Raw genomic sequence first — 19510 nt, forward strand, 5'->3', positions numbered from 1 at the left:
GACAATAGCGTTGCCATCTGCAATCTTTGCAGTCAACGCGTTAGTCGCGGTAAGCCCAATACTCACCTAGGGACGACCGCCTTAAGAAGGCACATGAGCAGCCATCACCGAGCCCAGTGGGAGCAACGGAACACACAAAGCCACACTGCAGGCTCTCACCGTCCAGCCTCGTCTTCTACTTCTCCTTCTCCTCTCTCCTCACAATTGTCCTCCACTCCACCTTCCATCACGCCAAGCTCACATTTTTCTGCAAAAAGGCAGGCTTCCGTGGGCCTAATGTTTGAGCGTAAAAAAATGATGACGCCGGATAACCCTCTTGCCCAACGGTTGGCGGCTGGCTTGTCAGAACTCATAGCCCGCCAACTACTGCCATATAAACTGGTGGACTCGGAGGCCTTTCGCAAATTTGTGGCCATTGGAACACCACAATGGAAGGTCCCAGGAAGGAAGTATTTCTCAGAGAAGGGCATCCCAGAGCTATATGGCCATGTTCAGCGGCAAGTGAATGTATCTCTGGCACACAGTGTCGGTGCCAAGATACATCTGACCACAGACACGTGGTCTAGCAAACACGGGCAGGGAAGGTATATCAGTTTTACTGCCCACTGGGTGAACCTTCTGACGGCCGTCAAGCATGTAACCCGTGGCACCCGTGTAGATTTGGTTTTACCGCCACGGATTGCATGCAGGCCTGACTCTTCTTCTCCTCCTCCTACTCCATCCTCCTCCCTCTCCTCCTCAGCTGCCTCCTCCTTTTCCGCTGCTAGCGTCTCTTCCACTGCACCGCCCAAGCTCCCCAGAACCTATTCCACATGCCAGGTGAGACGTTGCCATGCCGTGCTGCGTCTGTTGTGCCTGGAAGCAAAGAGCCACACTGGCCCGGCACTCCTTTCAGCTTTGCGTTCACAGGCAGATGAGTGGCTAACACCGCTCAATTTGACAGTTGGTAAAGTGGTGTGTGACAACGGTGCCAATCTGCTTAGCGCATTGAAACAGGGCAAAATCACGCACGTGCCGTGCATGGCACACGTCTTAAACTTGGTCGTGCAGCGATTCCTTGTCAAATACCCTGGGGTCCAGGACATCTTGCGGCAGGCAAGGAAAATCTCGGCCCATTTCAGAAGATCTTACACGGCCATGGCTCGCCTTGCTGACATTCAGCGGCGACACCATCTGCCGGTCAGACGTCTTATTTGCGATTGCCCGACGCGATGGAACTCAACCTTCTATATGCTTGATAGGCTGCTCCAGCAGAAACGTGCAGTTAACGTCTACCTGTATGAACTCTGCGAAAGAAACGGTTCTGGGGAGCTGGGTTTTTTTTCACCGCGCCAGTGGCTGCTCATGCGCGACACATGCAGACTTCTGCGGCCATTTGAGGAGATCACCAAACTGGTCAGTCGCAGCCATGGCGCCATCAGTGACATGGTACCTTATGCCTTCTTTCTGGAGCGTGCATTGCGTCGTGTCATTGATCAGGCTGTGGAGGAGCAGGAGCGGGAAGATGAGGAAGTCGCAATGCTGGATGAATTCCCAGGGGGGGCTACTCTATCTGAGACAAGTCAACAACAGGAGTCTGATGAGGAGTCAGAGGAGGATGGTGCCGGGGCGGATGAGCAGGAGCAAGAAGAGCATGCTTTAAACCTTTCTGGGATCCCTGTTGTGCGAGGATGGGGAGAGGAGAATGAAGAGGACGACATTATCCTGGATGATGAGCAGGAGCCAGGCCACCACACCGCTTCCACTTTAGTGCAAATGGGGGCCTTCATGCTCCAGTGTTTTAATAGGGACCCCCGTATAAAAAGCATGAGGGTCAAGGACCAGTACTGGGTGGCAACGTACTTAGACCCCCGGTACAAACACAAAATGGCGGAAATGTTACCGCCGTCGCAGAGGGCTGTCAGAATGCAGCACTTCCAGGCCTTGCTTCGAGAAATGCTGCATTCTGCTTTTGCGTGCGCTGGCAGAGGAGCAATTCCCACTCCCAGAGAAGGATTTGCGGGTACCAATCCAACAGCGCCTGCAAGAAGAGGCCGGTTTGAAGATGTGTTGGTGACTTCGGATATGAGGTCATTCTTTCAGCCGACCCATCGACAGGTGTCATCCGGATCCAGCATCAGGGAACGCCTAGACCGTCAGGTGTCCGACTACATTGGGTTAACGGCCGATGTGGACGCTCTGAGGAGTGATGAACCCCTAGACTACTGGGTGGGCAGGCTTGACCTCTGGCCAGAGCTTGCCCAATTTGCAATCGAACTGTTGGCTTGCCCCTCATCCAGTGTCCTGTCCGAAAGGACGTTCAGCGCAGCAGGGGGGATTGTGACCGATAAGCGTACTCGCCTAGCTCACCACAGTGTTAACTACCTCACATTTCTAAAAATGAATGAGGCATGGATCTCGGAGGAATTCAACACATGTGATCAGTAGACCATGTATATGTCTATAAACAATTTTTGGAATCAAGCACACAGACCTTCTTAATTCATTTGGCTCACTTCCCTGACCCAAAAAAGCACACCGTACTATATGCCCCTACCCTCCTCTTTGAAGAGGTTGAGCGGTGTCATATTTCTACTGGGGCTGCTTATTATGAGGGGTTCCCACCATCCCTGTGCTGTGCTGACTTCCTCCTGGGTGTTCTTATTATGAGGGGCTCCCACCATCCCTGTGCTGTGCTGACTTCCTCCTGGGGGTTCTTATTATGAGGGGATCACACCATCCCTGTGCTGTGCTGACTTCCTCCTGGGGCTGCTTACGGTGCTGCTGTCAGCGCTGTATGTCACGGAGCTGCTGTCAGCGCTGTATGTCACGGAGCTGCTGTCAGCGCTGTATGTCACGGAGCTGCTGTCAGCGCTGTATGTCACGGAGCTGCTGTCAGCGCTGTATGTCACGGAGCTGCTGTCAGCGCTGTATGTCACGGAGCTGCTGTCAGCGCTGTATGTCACGGAGCTGCTGTCAGCGCTGTATGTCACGGAGCTGCTGTCAGCGCTGTATGTCACGGAGCTGCTGTCAGCGCTGTATGTCACGGAGCTGCTGTCAGCGCTGTATGTCACGGTGCTGCTGTCAGCGCTGTATGTCACGGAGCTGCTGTCAGCGCTGTATGTCACGGAGCTGCTGTCAGTGCTGTATGTCACGGAGCTGCTGTCAGCGCTGTATGTCACGGAGCTGCTGTCAGCGCTGTATGTCACGGAGCTGCTGTCAGCGCTGTATGTCACGGTGCTGCTGTCAGCGCTGTATGTCACGGAGCTGCTGTCAGCGCTGTATGTCACGGAGCTGCTGTCAGCGCTGTATGTCACGGAGCTGCTGTCAGCGCTGTATGTCACGGAGCTGCTGTCAGCGCTGTATGTCACGGAGCTGCTGTCAGCGCTGTATGTCACGGTGCTGATGTCAGTGCTCTGTATTACGGTGCTGCTGTCAGTGCTCTGTATCTCCTGCACCCTCTTGTTTGCCTACCCTGGTCCCTGACCTTCCCTCTCCTCCATTGCCTTCATTAGCTCCATAGTCCTGAATTGTCAGAACAATTTCCCAAATAAAAAAAAAATGCTTGTAGTTATCGATCCCAAATTCACCTCATACATGTATTATGCTATTGTCCAGGTGGTGGGACTACGTGCTACCCCCTAATAATTACCCCGTGGCCGCAAATTCGACCTAAAGGTTTGCGAAATTCGCCTCCCATTGAAGTCAATGGAGCCCGCGGCGAACGGTCGTTTTCGCGAACGTTTGTGTCCGTTCGCGTTTCGCGTTCGCGAAACGTCCCGTCGGAAGTTCGTCCATCACTATTCTTTATCTTTCTTGACCAGATCTTTATTCAATTGTGTCATAAGTGAGGTGAGTTCAGGCTTTTCCTTATGCATTTCTAATTCTCCCTTTATTTCTCCTATTGTCTGGTCTATTTTCTTTAATTTTCTTTGTTTCCTTTTCAGTAGGAAATGTAATAATTCCAAACCTTTTTCATTAAAAAATTTAAACCATTCGTCAATAGACTCCTGGTCATCCAGACCATCATTCAGTGTAATATCCCATCAAAGTGCCCATGTACAAGTGCCAAACACCTGTTGCCGGCGTGACACTTTGTGCAGGAGTGACCAGCCTAAACCCTCGCCAGTTGTCCCAAGAAATTAACTACATTTAGACCCCTTTCACACCACACCGCCCTTTGTGTCGGCGGTAAAACGCCACTATTTTTAGCGGCGTTTTACCGCCGGATTTGCGGCGCATTTTGGCCGCTAGCGGGGTGCTTTTACCCCCCGATAGCGGCCGCGAAAGGGTCAAAAAGGGTTAAAACCGCCGGCAATACGCCACAATAGCAGCGTTTTGCCGGCGGCATTACAGCGCTGCCCCATTGATTTCGATGGGGAACAGCGGTGGAGGAGCGGTAAACACACCGCTCCTTCACAGCTCCAAAGAAGCTGCTGGCAGGACTTTTTTCTGACGTCCTGCCAGCGCACCGCTGTAGTGTGAAAGCCCTCGGGCTTTCACACTACACACAATGGTGCAGCTTCTTTAGGGCAGATTGCAGGCGCTATTTCTAACGCTATAGCGCCTGCAAAACGCCCTGGTGTGAAAGGGGGGTTATACCGGGAAGGTGTGGGGGGTGATTCAAAATTAATCAAATAGAAGCTGATAAAACCAGGCATGTGGGGGGAGGGGGGTGGGGGGTGGGGTGGGATTCGCAACTGGCCTGGACAGATTGCAGTGCAAGAGGGGGCAACTGAATAAATTGAAATGTTTGATCTTGTTCAGGGCAGCATAATACAAAATAAGTGACACTTTCAAAAAATAAACAAGTATAGACAGTAGTTTCAAATTCTTAGTAAGGCAGCATTAATATTCAGTTAGGCAATGTAGTCCAGTGTTTAAGAGTGGAGTCTTTGCAGTTACCATAGGGTATGAAGAGGAGTCAGGTGGCAAAATCGCAGACAGGTAGACCGACTTTGTGTTGCAGGGAAGATCAGTGCAGTTACCAGAGGGTATGAAGAGGAGTCAGGTGGCAAAATCGCAGACAGGTAGACCGACTTTGTGTTGCAGGGAAGATCAGTGCAGTTACCAGAGGGTATGAAGAGGAGTCAGGTGGGAAAATCGCAAGACAGGTAGAGCGATTTTGTGTCGCAGGGAAGATCAGTGCAGTAACAGAGGGTATGAAGAGGAGTCAGGTGGCAAAATCGCAGACAGGTAGAGCAACTTTGTGTTGCAGGGAAGATCAGTGCAGTTACCAGAGGGTATGAAGAGGAGTCAGGTGGGAAAATCGCAGACAGGTAGAGCGACTTTGTGTTGCAGGGAAGATCAGTGCAGTTACCAGAGGGTATGAAGAGGAGTCAAGTGGGAAAATCGCAGACAGGTAGAGCGACTTTGTGTCGCAGGGAAGATCAGTGCAGTAACAGAGGGTATGAAGAGGAGTCAGGTGGGAAAATCGCAGACAGGTAGAGCTACTTTGTGTTGCAGGGAAGATCAGTGCAGTTACCAGAGGTTATGAAGAGGAGTCAAGTGGGAAAATCGCAGACAGGTAGAGCGACTTTGTGTTGCAGGAAAGATCAGTGCAGTTACCTGAAAGGGTAGAGCAGAGAAGGCATGGTGAGGAGATGATGAAGATGACAGGTGGTCTTGTTAGAAGAAGTTCCCATCTACAAGTGATGTGAATGAATGTGATGTAATGATGTAATGTGAATAAAAGGTAGTTAGGTTGTGTTACAGTGGAGGTGAACCAAAGCATGGATGGATGATGAGCAGAAGAGGCTCAGGGAGAAGCTAAGTGAAACAGTGCAGGGGGGTAGAGTGTAAACTGAAATTGCCAATGGAGGGGGACAGCTGGTGGCGGTGAGAGGCCAAAGGTGCAGAGGAAAGGGGAAAGCTGGTGGTAGTGAGCAGCAGAAGATGCAGAGGGGGTGGCTGTTATAGGGGGAATCCCGATGAGATTAGGTCTGAATTAGGTCTGAATAATGTGTCCGGGTTTCAGGTGGACATGATTCAAAACCCAAACTGTCCAGGTTAATCCCGGACAGGTGGCAGCCCTACTTGATGCCCCATGACCGCCTGCTACCTCCTACCCTGCTTCTCTTGTTCTGTGGCCGGCCGCCACCTTTATCCACACTCAGTGAAAGGAGGTCGGCAAGCCCAGGACCAATCTACCAGTCACCTGGATGCAATCGACTGGTAGATCGTAGTTGTTGACCAGGGCTCTATATAGTAAACATGATTTCTTCTGGGAGAAAGAAATACTTGGTGTCTGTGTTCCCTCTGATGGTTCTGCCCTCCCTAAGGAAAAGTACAGAAAAAAAAGTCTCACGTCTGTTTTTGAGAGCGGGTAATTTCGGGTTCTTCTTGCTCTGGCATTGAAAATCATTTTTGGAGTGTGCAGCGAGTATAGATGTATGGGTAATGCATGGAGTGTGCAGCGAGTATAGATGTATGGGTAATGCATGGAGTGTGCAGCAAGTATAGGTGTATGGGAAATGCATGGAGTGTGCAGCGAGCATAGGGGGTGTGTGGGGAATACATGGAGTGTGCAGCAAGCATAGGGGGTGTTTGGGAAATGCATGGAGTGTGCATCGAGCATAGTGGGTGTGTGGGAAATGCATGGAATGTGCAGCGAGTATAGGTGTATGGGAAATGCATGGAGTGTTCAGCGAGCATAAAGGGTGTGTGGGGAATGCATAGAATGTGCAACAAGTATAAGTACGTGCTGTATGACGAAATGTGTAGAACGGTATTGCATCACTTCCCGTTTCCGCTGATACAGCGCATATGTTTGATTATCGCTTGTACTTTCTCATGGAAATGTGAGTAGTTTATTTTGCTATAATAAATTCCAATTTAAAAAAAATGAAATTACGCTATGGGCATTCCCTTCTCTTTTATATGGTGAATACACGAGACTAAAACCTAATAGTGCCAGCACATCAAAGCCGGGAAATCTCTAAATTGCGGCACATACTGTGACGGCGCAATACCCCGGGAGGGGTTAGAGGCTCCCGTGAGTGCATTGGCAATAGGAGCACGGATCATATCACCACGCATGATTTACATGTGAAGGAATTCTCCCTAATGCCGCGTACACACAGTCGGAGAATCTGTCGGAATGCGTCTTATCGGAACGTGTCGTCAGATAATCCGACTGTGTGTGGTATGCATCGGACTGATTCTGTCCGAATCTCCGTCCGACCCAATTTTCCATGTTGGAAATATTTCCCGACCAACTGGGCCGGTCGGACCTAATCCGATCATGTGTAGAGCATTTTGATCGGACCAAGTGCCACGCATGCTCACATTCAAATTCCGACACGGAAGCGCTCGTTCAGGTAAAACTACTGCTCATAAGCGATATAGCACATTCGTCACGCTGCAATGTTAAAAATTAATTCATCAAGCGCATTCTCTTGATCTTTAACAATGCTGCAAGAACGAACTTCTTTTGATGCTCATAGTCACACACACTTCTCCCGAACGGATTTCATTACTCTTTTTTAACCATTTCAGCAATACAATTTTATTTTGCGTCACATCTACACAATGATTTTTTTTTTTTTTATGTTTTTTTTTGGGGGGGGGGGGATTCCCTAAAAATCTCCTTTAAAGACACTTTGCTAATTTCTCCTTATTTTTTTTATTTTTTTTTTGGGTGTAAACTTACAACAACAACATTATTGTATTTTTTATATTTTCTTTTTTAATCTACAGGAGGTTGTTTAGTGTTGGTACCCCTTGTTCTTTAGTTCACTTTGTATTTTGGAAATGTACCTGCCTGCTCACAAATAAACTGTACTTTTTGAAGGAAAACACATTACACAAGTATTTCATCAAAGAAAAAAAAATGTATTTTGTTTGCTAGAAAATAAAACTAGGAACACAGCACTGGAGAAACTTCTTAACTTTGGTGCAGCCTTTGGCCCCCAGGGCAGACATGACTAAATTAGATATTAAAAAATTGGTGGCCTGAGGAGTAGATATCTCAGGGAGAGAAGTCTGGTCCCGAAGTCCAAGAGAGCAGGAAATTCAGATGCCATTTCTGTCCCCAGGATGGTGATCTTCAAGAGGCTGCATCTTCTGGCACACCAGACTCATCCCAGGCCATCACTCTCTGATCTTCCTTTGTGACTTCCCACCAGGCATCCTTCCAGGCTGTGGCTGGGCTCCTGTAGCTGGGGCAGGAGAAGTAGGGCGTTGGTGGACCTCCTGGCTGCCACTTGCCACTGCCTCCCCCCGACTGAGGTCTTCCTGTGTATGAAAAGGGGACATAGTTTTAGTTTTTTGATGATCAATCACAACATTTTGTGCTCCTGGCTTTTGCTAATTGAATGTTACCAAATAGAACAGACTATCATTCTGACATCAGCATTTTTCTTTCCCGTCCCAATCATTTTTGGTCACTACTGTCTTTTGAGATGTAAACCACTTGGAGAAATCTCAACTTACTGATCAATTAGAACATCTAGTTAACATCATTAAATGTAACACAAGAAATATGTTCAACAATGCAATACCTGTCTCAAGCTGGGCCCCACCACATGGTGCTGCCTGGAAGGCCCAGGTTGGACATCAGAAGCCTCAGCTGGGGGTGAAGGATGCCTTGGGGGAAGCCTGGAGAGTGGTGGCCTGAGTGGTGGCCTGGGTACCCCTTGGTCTACCAGAAAATGCAGCCTGTCAAAGTGCACCATCCTGGGGTAATAAACAGCATCTGGATCTCCTGCTCTCAAGGACTCCAGGTGCTTCTTTCTCTCCCTGAAATATGTAAGCTTCATGGCCACAATTTTGCGATTCAGATATGTCATGTCTGCCGTGGGGACCCTGATCTGCAACAAAGCAAGCAGTTTCTCCAGTGCTGCGTTCCTCTTTGATCTGTCATTATAAAACTTGTTGTGGAACTGCCACAGGCAGGGCATCTCCATGTACAGTTCTATGAATAGCCCCATAAAGTTGGCATTGTTGAATGGATCCATTTTGTCTGCAAGACACAACACAAGACAAACCCTCAAATACTAATAATGTAATTAAAATCCCTCCTAATCTTGTCCCAACATCGGCCTAGATACAAGCAGTCTAGTCTAGTGAAGCACCAAGTTAAAAATGTTACCTTCGTTTCCACGTTCGCCGCGTCCGTGACTCACACTCTCCTCCCAGATCGTACGGACGATACACATGTGTTGCGTTTTATATACAGTGCGCATGCGTGAAACTCCGCCCGCCCCTGACGTTCTTTCCAGACTATTCCCCGCCCCTTCGCTTCCCACGCAGTGGGAAGAGCACATGGCGGAGAGAACGCAGGTGCGCACTAATAGTTCCACTAACGAGGAGGAGGGTGAGGAAAGCCCGGAGCCTGAAACGTCCCAATCCAGGAAGACAAGATTTAAGGCCTCAAATATGTCTTTTGGAGAGATGTTGGAGATGGTCGACATATTGAACAGGACCGACTATGATGGGAAGTATGGACCTTACCCAAACCCAAATATCAGAAAGGCCAAGATCATGAATAATGTTGTGAAGAGTCTTCTGAAGAATTTTGGGGTATGCCTATCCAAGGATCAACTGAGAAAACGCTGGTCAGACCTGAAACTGAGGGAGCACGAGCAGTACCTAAGGATCAAGCGTGTTCTTAAAAAAAGTAAGTAGTTGTCGTGTGTTCATATGAATATTCTTGCTTGCATACATGCTCCATGTGCTTTGATTTCATGTTGTGCATTTTAAAATGGCCACTTTCAAGGTCATGGTTTCGTTCGTTCGTATGAAACATCGTTCTGCAGGGAAGTATTCCAGCTTAACAAAGTGTCCCCAATAATGTTCTCACTTTGTAACTCGGCCCAAAAACACAATTGTACAACACTTCCAAGCAATGTTTCAGATTCCTATTTCTGCCCTCTGTGTGCTAATTAATCTTTGTTTACATTCTCATAGGGGAGAGAAGACTCGGCAAGTATGAGGACACCAGGGACCATGAGGACACCATGGACCACACCCCTCCCAAAGAAGGGCAACTTCCAAAAGAAGAAACAGAGGAGCAGGAGCAGGAGCAGGAGGAGGAGGAGGAAGGAGAGATCGTGGAGGTTGGACAAATTGTCACCACAACAGGTGAGTGTCGGAGAACACAGCTTCTGGTAAGCTCATCAATGTATATCACCATATTTGGATTACATGGTGTGTTTGTTTGCTTTGTTTTCTAGGTGATGTGGAGGAAGATTCCCGTTTTACCAGTGAAAGTGCCCAGATCTTGATCGAGGAGATAATGGGGTGCAATAGGGATTTGGAAATTGTACAACAAAACATCAATGATGTTAAAAATAAAATGAAGAACATCATTGATGTTTTGGGGAGAGTGTGAAAACTAAAAAACTAGATAGGGTTTTATTTTTGCTTTTTAACATAAAAATGTTGTATTTTGCATAATTAAAAATGTGGAAGATGCACAGAGTGTGTAAACATGCGCTATCTCCCATCATGGGGGATCAATGTACATGTTTTGTGGAAAGTGTCTGAGATGAAGGGGTTGCAGCCCCAAAGCATGTACATTGATCCCCCATGATGGGAGATAGCACATGTTGACACACTGTGTGCATCTTCCAAATTTGGATTTTTCAGGGGTCACACCCCATGTGATGAAGGCAATATCAGCCCAGTTTGTACATACTCATGTCTGATATTGTCTTCACTTTTCCAAGTTGAACTTTGTAAGTTCTTGTGTTCTGTATTTTACGGTTTGATACATGCCTGTTTACACAAAAAAAACAAATAAAAAAATATGATTAAACTCTGTTTTGGATACCCAAAATATCTTGGTTTGTTGTAAAAACCTTTAATAAACGCACATATGAATGTGCTTGTATTAAAAAGTTGAATTCTCAACAATGTGTGGCTTCATTTTTCATTGGGCTTAAAATGTATTTGTAGTCAAATTTGAGTTTGTGCTGAGAAGGAGTGCGATTTAATAAAGGCAACTTCACTTTGCACTTCAAGTGCAGTTTCAGGTGTACTTTTGCAGTGCACTTGTAGTGCATAGTGGATGTGCCTTTAGTAAAAAGCACCCACAGTGATGTGTAAATTTGGACAATCATGCCATTTTCCTGCCATGGTGCTGAAAATGAGCACGATTTTGGTCAGTAATTCACGACATATATTAATTACAAAAAGAAGGTGTGTGTGTAGCAGACCCACAAGATAATAAGATTATCTGAAGAAGAGACTGTCCCCTCATCTCGCTCTGAACTTGGGTTTGCACTGTTGGTGAAAAAGGCACAACTATAATAAAAATGGCAAAGTGGGAGGCCACAGTCTGCCATTCCTGTGGCGTTGAAGGACACTGTGTAGTGACACAAGAAAAAAAACTAATAATTTGACAAATCAAAATTGCATGCAGATTAGACACCCACATTTTTTGGCAAAATTAGTATAACATTTTTTGAAATGAGTATTTAAAGCCTAAAGTCCCCTTATGAGAGTCATAACCCCCCCCCCCCCCATCTGATGGGCCCTTGCTAAAAAATGAGGGGGGATGTTTAGGACAGGTAACGCTCTCCACTTGATTGAGAGCTGAATGCCTAAATAATGTGTGATACTTTGTGAAGCCCCTCCTTAGTTACACTATTGGCAGCCCACTGGACAGGTAAGAAGTGTCATAATAACAAAATGGAAGGACATTTTGACATTCTGCTATTACATAGCAAGAAAATTCATGTGTTTAAAAAATAAAAAAAGCATTTGAAAGTATTGAGGCAGGCCCTTACACTACATGCTTTGGTGAATTTGTCCATAAATGTGATCATGATAAAGGTATTTAGAGTGTGTATTGGGTTGGGTCAAGTCATCAGATAGAAGATTGCTATCAGCTGAGGTAGCAGTTGGGGAGAGGGGTGTTCCTAATGAGTGTGGCACAACTCCAAAAAAAACAAAAAAGGTCACTTTGCATGAATTGAAGCACACACATCACATTTGTAGAGATTTTAGGGGGTGTTTAGGGTAAGCAATACTATGGAGCTGACAAAAGACATTAAGTGACTAGACTATAGTTTTGTGGGCCAAGAAGAGCATGGTGGGGAAGTTAGTGAGGCAAATCTGCATGAGGACAAAGGGGCAGAGCATATGAATTAGAGCATATTGCAATGATGGTAATTAGGGAATGAGGAAAGAAATGCAAGACATTAGCAATCATGAAATACATAGAATGTGATGTTTAAGGCTAAAACTTAGCATAATATAGTCCTTCTGCAGGAGCTGAATGATGGCAGAACAGGTCTCTGGAATAATGATCCCCAGAGCCTGGGGGGAGATGCTTGTAGAGAACTTGAGGTCCTGAAGGCTTCTCCCTGTCGCCAAGTAGCGCAACCTGGCGATGAGCCTCTGCTCCGGAGTGATGGCTTGCCGCATGCAGGTATCCTGCCTGGTGATATAAGGGGTGAGCAAAGCCAGCAGACAGTGAAAAACGGTGTCCGTCATCCTGAGAAAAATCCAGAAATGATCAGGATTATTCTCGCGGATCTCACGGAGCAAAGGCATGTGGGAGAACTGGTGATGCTGGCGCAACCAATTCTTGGTCCACAAACGCCTCCCCTCCCTGTTCATGGACTGGGCTTGTGTCAAAGTCAAAGTAAGAACCCCTGCACAGCACAAACTGTACGATGAGTACGTAGACGAAACATGTTTGGAAAACGGTCGGCTGGTCAGAACGGACACCAGAAAGCACCGATAAACAACAAGGCCTGAAAGGACGACCTGAATAGCAGAAGCAAGCAGACAATAAAAAATGCCTTTCAAAGCGTACTATACCAAGATATAGTCCACAATGAGAAGCAAATACTTAATGACTGCACGCACTGATTATCAGATACGCAAAGACAAGCACAAACTGAAGAGCGGTAGCGATCTGAATCACTAATCTGAAAAGCACGAATCGTCACCAAACTTCTACTAAAACACGAGATCAGCAGAAGGAGCCCAAAGGGTGCCGGACGTGGTGCTGAACTTCCTTTTTCTAGTCCCGCCGTACACGGCTTACGTCACCGCGTTCCTGGCAACCGCTAAATCAGACAACTTGGCCCGACCGTGTGTATGCAACAGTTTCGGACACAATCCGTCGGACTAAATCCGACAGATTTGGTTGCCAAAATCTCCGACCGTGTGTACGTGGGCTAAGAAGCTGGTTTTTCGCTCATGGGACTATTCTAAGAGCACCCAGTCACCTTTTTTGTCCTGTTGGTTTACACAAAGCACCAGTCACTTTTTTACAAGCACGAGTCCCTTTATGGTTTTGTTGTATGATTTGTTTATTTAAAAGTTGCAACATCAGTTGTGTTTTTTCACCATAGCACATAGTCACTTTGTTTATTGTATTGATGCACCAGTCACTTTATATGAAAATATAGGGGGATTGAGGTGTTATTAATTATCCACGATCGCTATCGCATTTGCATTCATTTTTTTCCACAAAGGATTTTAGTATTATTAATTAAGTTTATAGTAGGTCCCTTTTCTGGAGATAACTAATAGGATTAAAAGGCACTTTATAGTACACAATAAATAAATAAAAAATGTTTTTTGGTGTCTACACGAAAGGACCACAGAGGTTCTAACACAGAGCATTTTTTCAAAAGCTTTTTTTATTAATCAAAATATTTGATGCTACCTGATGGCATTTATTTAATCCAATATAAGGAAAAAGCCCTAAAAAAACTTTTTTTGGGCAATAACCAAATGCAGGCTGAGGCTCTAACACAAATAAAAATAGAAAAAAATGTTTTTCCTTAGAATATACCAATCCCCCTTTTTTCTTTCTTGTTTTTCTTTATTTGAAGTAAGATAAGGGTATATGGAACCTTGGGATGAGTTATTGTTTATGAAGTTTTTTTCTAGCCTAGTATAGAGTTTTTTTCCCCTCACAAAAATTGTCATTCATAAGGAACATAACATATATATATATATATTTTACCAGCTTAAAGAACAGCACCAAAACTTACTGTATCATATCTTTTTTCTTACTCTTTACCCCACCTTAGGGTGGTGGCAAGTAGGGGCGGCAGTTTCTGGCTGAATTTTTTCAATGGTTTTTGTATCATAGCAGTTCCACTGCACGGATCAACCCACAAACTTTCATCACTCAACAGAGGACACCAGGAACCCCCCACCTGACAAAGAAGGGGAACTCTGAAATACACCACACCCCAAGGATCTGGAGCAAGGAGAGGTGGTGGAAGTGGGTGAACTTGTCACCACAACAGATGAGTGTCTGACACCCCAGCTTCATGTAATATATGTATGCCTGCATATTTATAATACATGTTTTTCCAAAATTATTTAGGTGATTTGCTGGTTGTGGAAGAGCAAGCTTAAAAATTTACAAGTGCAAGTGCACAACTCCTAATCCAGGACATCATGACATGGAATCATGAAATTGACATCATAAGAAATAAACTAAATTTTCTTGAACAACAAATGAAGAACATGATTGATGTGTTGGGGAGAATTTAAAAGATCTTCAAAATGCAACCATTTTAAGATTTTTTGCTGTTATAAAAACACTATTTTTATGTAATTAGTAAAAGCCAAATTTTGAAGATGCACACAGTGGGTCAACATGTGCTATCTGCCATCACGGGAGATTAATGTACACGTTTTTGGGTGCAACCCCTTCCTCCCAAATTAAGTAGGTGAGAGGAAGGGGTTGCACCCCCAAAACACGTCCATTGATCCCCCATGATGGCAGATAGCACATGTTGACATTAGGCATGGGATCAGGAGGGAAATACCAATTTTGACTCCCAAATTGTGTGCATCTTCAAAATTTGGCTTTTACAGGGGTGACATCACCCCATCTGATGAAGGCAATATCCAGACATTTTGGACATACTATAATGTCTGATATTGCTTTCTGTTTTTCTACGTTGAACTTTGTAAGTTCCAGAGTTTTGTATGTTAAAAAAATACAAAAGTTGTAAAAAAAATAAAAATGTTACCCAAAAATTTTAAAACGCACATGTGCACACAGTAAAAACATTGCTAATCAACAATGTGTGGCTTCTTCTTTCAATGGTCAATACCAGTTTTTGAAGTAATTTTCTGTTTACAGTGACAATGGGGCTTATTTACTAAAGGAAAATCCACTTGGCACTACAAGTGCACTAGGAGAACCTAGGAGACAGCCAAAAACAAACACAAGCAATAAAGAAATTTCAAGATTTTATCAGATACATTTTTTTGTTTATTAAACAAATTTTTAGACATTGTCTGGCATAGCAATGGCCCCCCTACCCATAAAAGAATTTACATATTTCTGCCAAACTTCATGGGCACTTTGGGGGGCCAAGCCAGTACGACCAGTATCCAGGCCCGTCAGGGGATTAACAGGTCCAGCCTCAGGCCCAACTGAAGCAATATAATTTTTGGCATTTTTCCATAAAAATGTGTGCAATATGCAGCAGAATATGGATTGCTGTCAGAAACAGGCGGTACCGGCTGGCCATTATCCCGAAGGTATTCTTAACAACTCTTCTTACTTTGGCCAGCCGGTAGTTAAAAACCCCTCCTCTACAGGGTGAGGGTCCTTTGGGGAAATGGTGCTCGCCCAGACCGAAGGCTTCATCAGCAATAAAGACGAATGTGAGTCCTTCCACGTTGTCTGCATCAGGTGGCAATGCCAGGCCACCAGTCTGGAGACATTGGTAAAACTCAGTCTGGGCGAAGACTCCTCCATCCTCCATCCAGCCATCTCTCCCCACTTCCACATAGAGGAACTCAAATTGTGCCGGCACCACTGACATTAACACTATACTATTAAACCCCCTATAGTTATAATAGTAAGACCACCGAATCGGGTGGTGGCACAATGTGGACGTGCTTCCCATCTATAGACAGTTGGGAAAGTCCCAACGGTTGGCAAAATGGGATACTACAGTCTGCGATTCCTGTGGCGTTGAAGGAAACTGTGGAGTCAAAACAGAAAAGAAATAAGTACTTTAGCACAATAACATTGCAAGCAGATTAAACAAAAACATTCTTGGCCAACATCAGTATAACATTTTTTTAAGGAGTATTTCAATACAAAAATCTAAGGTCCACTTATCACATTCTTCACCCTCTCTGATGGCCCATTGTAAAAAATTTAGGGGGAGAGAGTTTTAGGTGACTTTGGGAGCCAAAAAAAAGCCTCTGGCACTCTGCCTGAATTTAAGGACACATATAACATTTGTACACATTTTAGGGGGTGTTTAGGGTAAAGCACTACAATGGAGCTGACAAAATACATTGTTAAGTGACTAGGCTATAGGTGTATATGGTCCCAGGATAGCATGCTGGGGAGGTTAGTGAAGGCAAATATGCATGTAAGCCAAAAAAGGAGCAATAAAAGATTCAAGCATGCTTGAGGATAAAGGGGACATTCACAGCATATTCCAATCATGGTAATTATGGAATGATGAAATAAATACAATACATTAGCAAACATTACATATTATTATAATGTGATGTTAAAGGAGAAAACTCACCCTAATATAGTCATTCTGCAGGCCCTGAATGATGGCAGAACAGGTCTCTGGAATAATGATCCCCAGAGCCTGGGGAGAGATGCCTGTAGAGTACTTGTGATCCTGTAGACTTCTCCCAGTCGCCAAGCACTGCAAGGTGGCGACTAGCCTCTGCTCCGGAGTGATGGCTTGCCGCATGCAGGTGTCCTGCTTCATAATATAAGGGGTGAGCAAAGCCAACAGACGTGAAAAACAGGGTCTGTCATCTGGAGAATGTTCTTGAAATCATCAAGATTATTTTCCTGGATCTCACGCAGCAGAGGCATATGAGAGAATTGGTCATGCTGGAGTAACCAATTCTTTTTTTTTGTTTACAAAAGCTTTATTCGTCAGTTAGAATGTACAAATAAAGTGCATAATATAGGGTTTTACAGTAGATAGAGAAAAAAACATAACGATACAAATTGGGATTTAAACAAGAAGCAGGTGGTACAATTCTTAGATAAGGTGGGTAAAGTGATACAGGTAATAGATTCGTGATTCTATGGACGGATCCTGGAGAGGAAAGAGCAGAATTGGGGGGGAATAATAGAAAATGATTAAGGCAAGGACCAGTATATCCACTTGTTATAAATATACTCATAAAAGGGGCGCTAGACCAAAATATCAAACAATAAAAAATGTGAGACTAGTGATCATACAATATCTAAAATGGTACATAACATATCAGAAAAAACTGCAATATACCAAAAAAAGGTTGCAATCAAAATAAAGTGAACAACAATAGTAGGTGAAGTCCCAATTAGGTGCTAACACCAAACAAAGGAAATACAAATAAAAAAATAATAAGTATAACTCCAAAAGTCCAAAGCAGTGGTTTTTTTTCAGTGAAAACTTTCTTCTGAATCCATAAACAGAACAACTGCAGGGATTTCACCCTGCATAAGCCTATTTGACTATCTTTTTAATTAAAGTAGTCAACAGCATCTGGTAAGAAGACATCTATTTTCTTCACAAGTGGGGTGTCTTTTTTATGTCCATAAATTCTTGGTGAAGGGACATTGTTTTATCACGTTATAGAAGATCCCAGCAGTTGTTCTGTTTATGGATTCAGAAGAAAGTTTTCACTGAAAAAAAAACACTGCTTTGGACTTTTGGAGTTATACTTATTATTTTTTTATTTGTATTTCCTTTGTTTGGTGTTAGCACCTAATTGGGACTTCACCTACTATTGTTGTTCACTTTATTTTGATTGCAACCTTTTTTTGGTATATTGCAGTTTTTTCTGATATGTTATGTACCATTTTAGATATTGTATGATCACTAGTCTCACATTTTTTATTGTTTGATATTTTGGTCTAGCGCCCCTTTTATGAGTATATTTATAGCACTACAGGTTTTTTTCTTGTTTTTCTAGGGAGCAGCTATTAGTGTTTCATTTAGCACATATTTTGACTCATTGATTATTTGATTGTGTAATTTTTCATACATTTTTTATTACTAATTTTAGTGGCGCGGGGTTTAATATTTGCTGCGTTGTCAGCCACTCTTTTTCACATTTACTCTAGTATATCCACTTGTTGTTGAAGATATGCATGCTATCATGTAAGGTGTGGTAGATCCTTTCTGAGATCTTGAGCATCTCCATACGATTCAAAACTTGCAGCCAAGGAAGAGAACTAGTTCTCCAATTGAGTGCTATCATCCATTGTATCGAGCTAATTAAAGAGTGAGTCAGTCTAGTGCAAGGTGTTGGGGTGTTTGGAACATTGGCGTACAATATGCATATTTGTGGTGTGAGGGAGATTTTGTGTTTTGTGGATAGTTCCAATCTGGTGGTAGCTGCTTGCCAGATGGGTTTGAGATGGTGGCAACTCCAAAAAATATGAGCAAATGTGCCTGGTTCTGTGCATCCTCTAAAAAAATTAGGGGATGTTTCGGGGTAAAAGGAGTGAATTTTGGTAGGAGTCATGTACCATCTTGAGAATAGTTTGAGAGGGGTTTCTCTAAAGGCAATCGCATTATTGCTTTTTTGGAGATTACCAATCATCTCGTTCCATAGTTCTGGGGAAAAAGTACAGTTAAGTTCCTCTTCCCAGTGTAGCATTGGGGTAGATTTTTCCGGGATAGAAAAGGAGTTTAAAAGGTTATAAAGTTGTGAGATGAGACCTCTGTCTCGTGAGGAATGTAAGCAGATATGTTCAAAGAGTGTCTCTGAAGAGAGGGTTTGTAGGGTGTAGTGAAGGGCAAAGAATTGTTTTATTTGATTATAATGTGTAAATTCCGTATGGGGTAGGTTGTATTTAAGTTGAAGTGTGTTGAATGTCGGAAAGGTTGATTTATAGATAAAGGAACCCAATGTGGAGAGTTTGTTATTGGACCATAAAACATATTGATTGTGAACATCTTTTGATTGTGAAAATCTTATGTCACCTAAATATGAGGCTAGTGGGGAAATGGTAGAGGCAAGGTTAAATGGAACTTTAATCTTTGCCCAAATTTGGAAAAGTTGAGCAACAATCATGTTGGCTTTGTTTATAATGCGAAAATTACATTGATCGGACCACAGAAGGCCTTGTAGATGTAGAGGAAGGATTGAGGATGATTCAAAAATTTTCCATGGGATATTATGTGTAGGGGCATGCCATTGGGAAATTTGTGAGAGCTTGGCAGCGAGGAAGTAGTGCCAAATGTTTGGAAGACCTAGACCGCCAAGGCACTGCGGTCTGTGCATAAGGGAATTGCCACATCTAGGTTTTTTATTTGCCCATATAAATTTGTTTAGTTCTCTTTGGAGGGATTGAATTCTAGTTTTGGGAACATTTATGGGGAGGGCTCTGAAGTAGTATAAAAGTTTAGGGACTATGGACATCTTAATGGCACAGATTCTGCCTAGGAAGGAGATATGGTAGGTGGACCATTTATTGAGTAGGGAGCTAATGTGGGAAAATAATGGGGGGTAGTTCTCCTTGTAAAGGGATTTAAATGAGGGAGAGATATGGATACCGAGATACCTAAAGGAGCTCGTGGTCCACGTGAATGGGAAGTTTAGTTGTAGAAGATGTAAAATG

This window comes from Lithobates pipiens, unplaced genomic scaffold (genome assembly GCF_037356315.1).
Source record: "Lithobates pipiens isolate NorthernLeopardFrog02 unplaced genomic scaffold, aLitPip1_a1.2 Scaffold_8, whole genome shotgun sequence".
Classification (NCBI taxonomy): domain Eukaryota; kingdom Metazoa; phylum Chordata; class Amphibia; order Anura; family Ranidae; genus Lithobates; species Lithobates pipiens.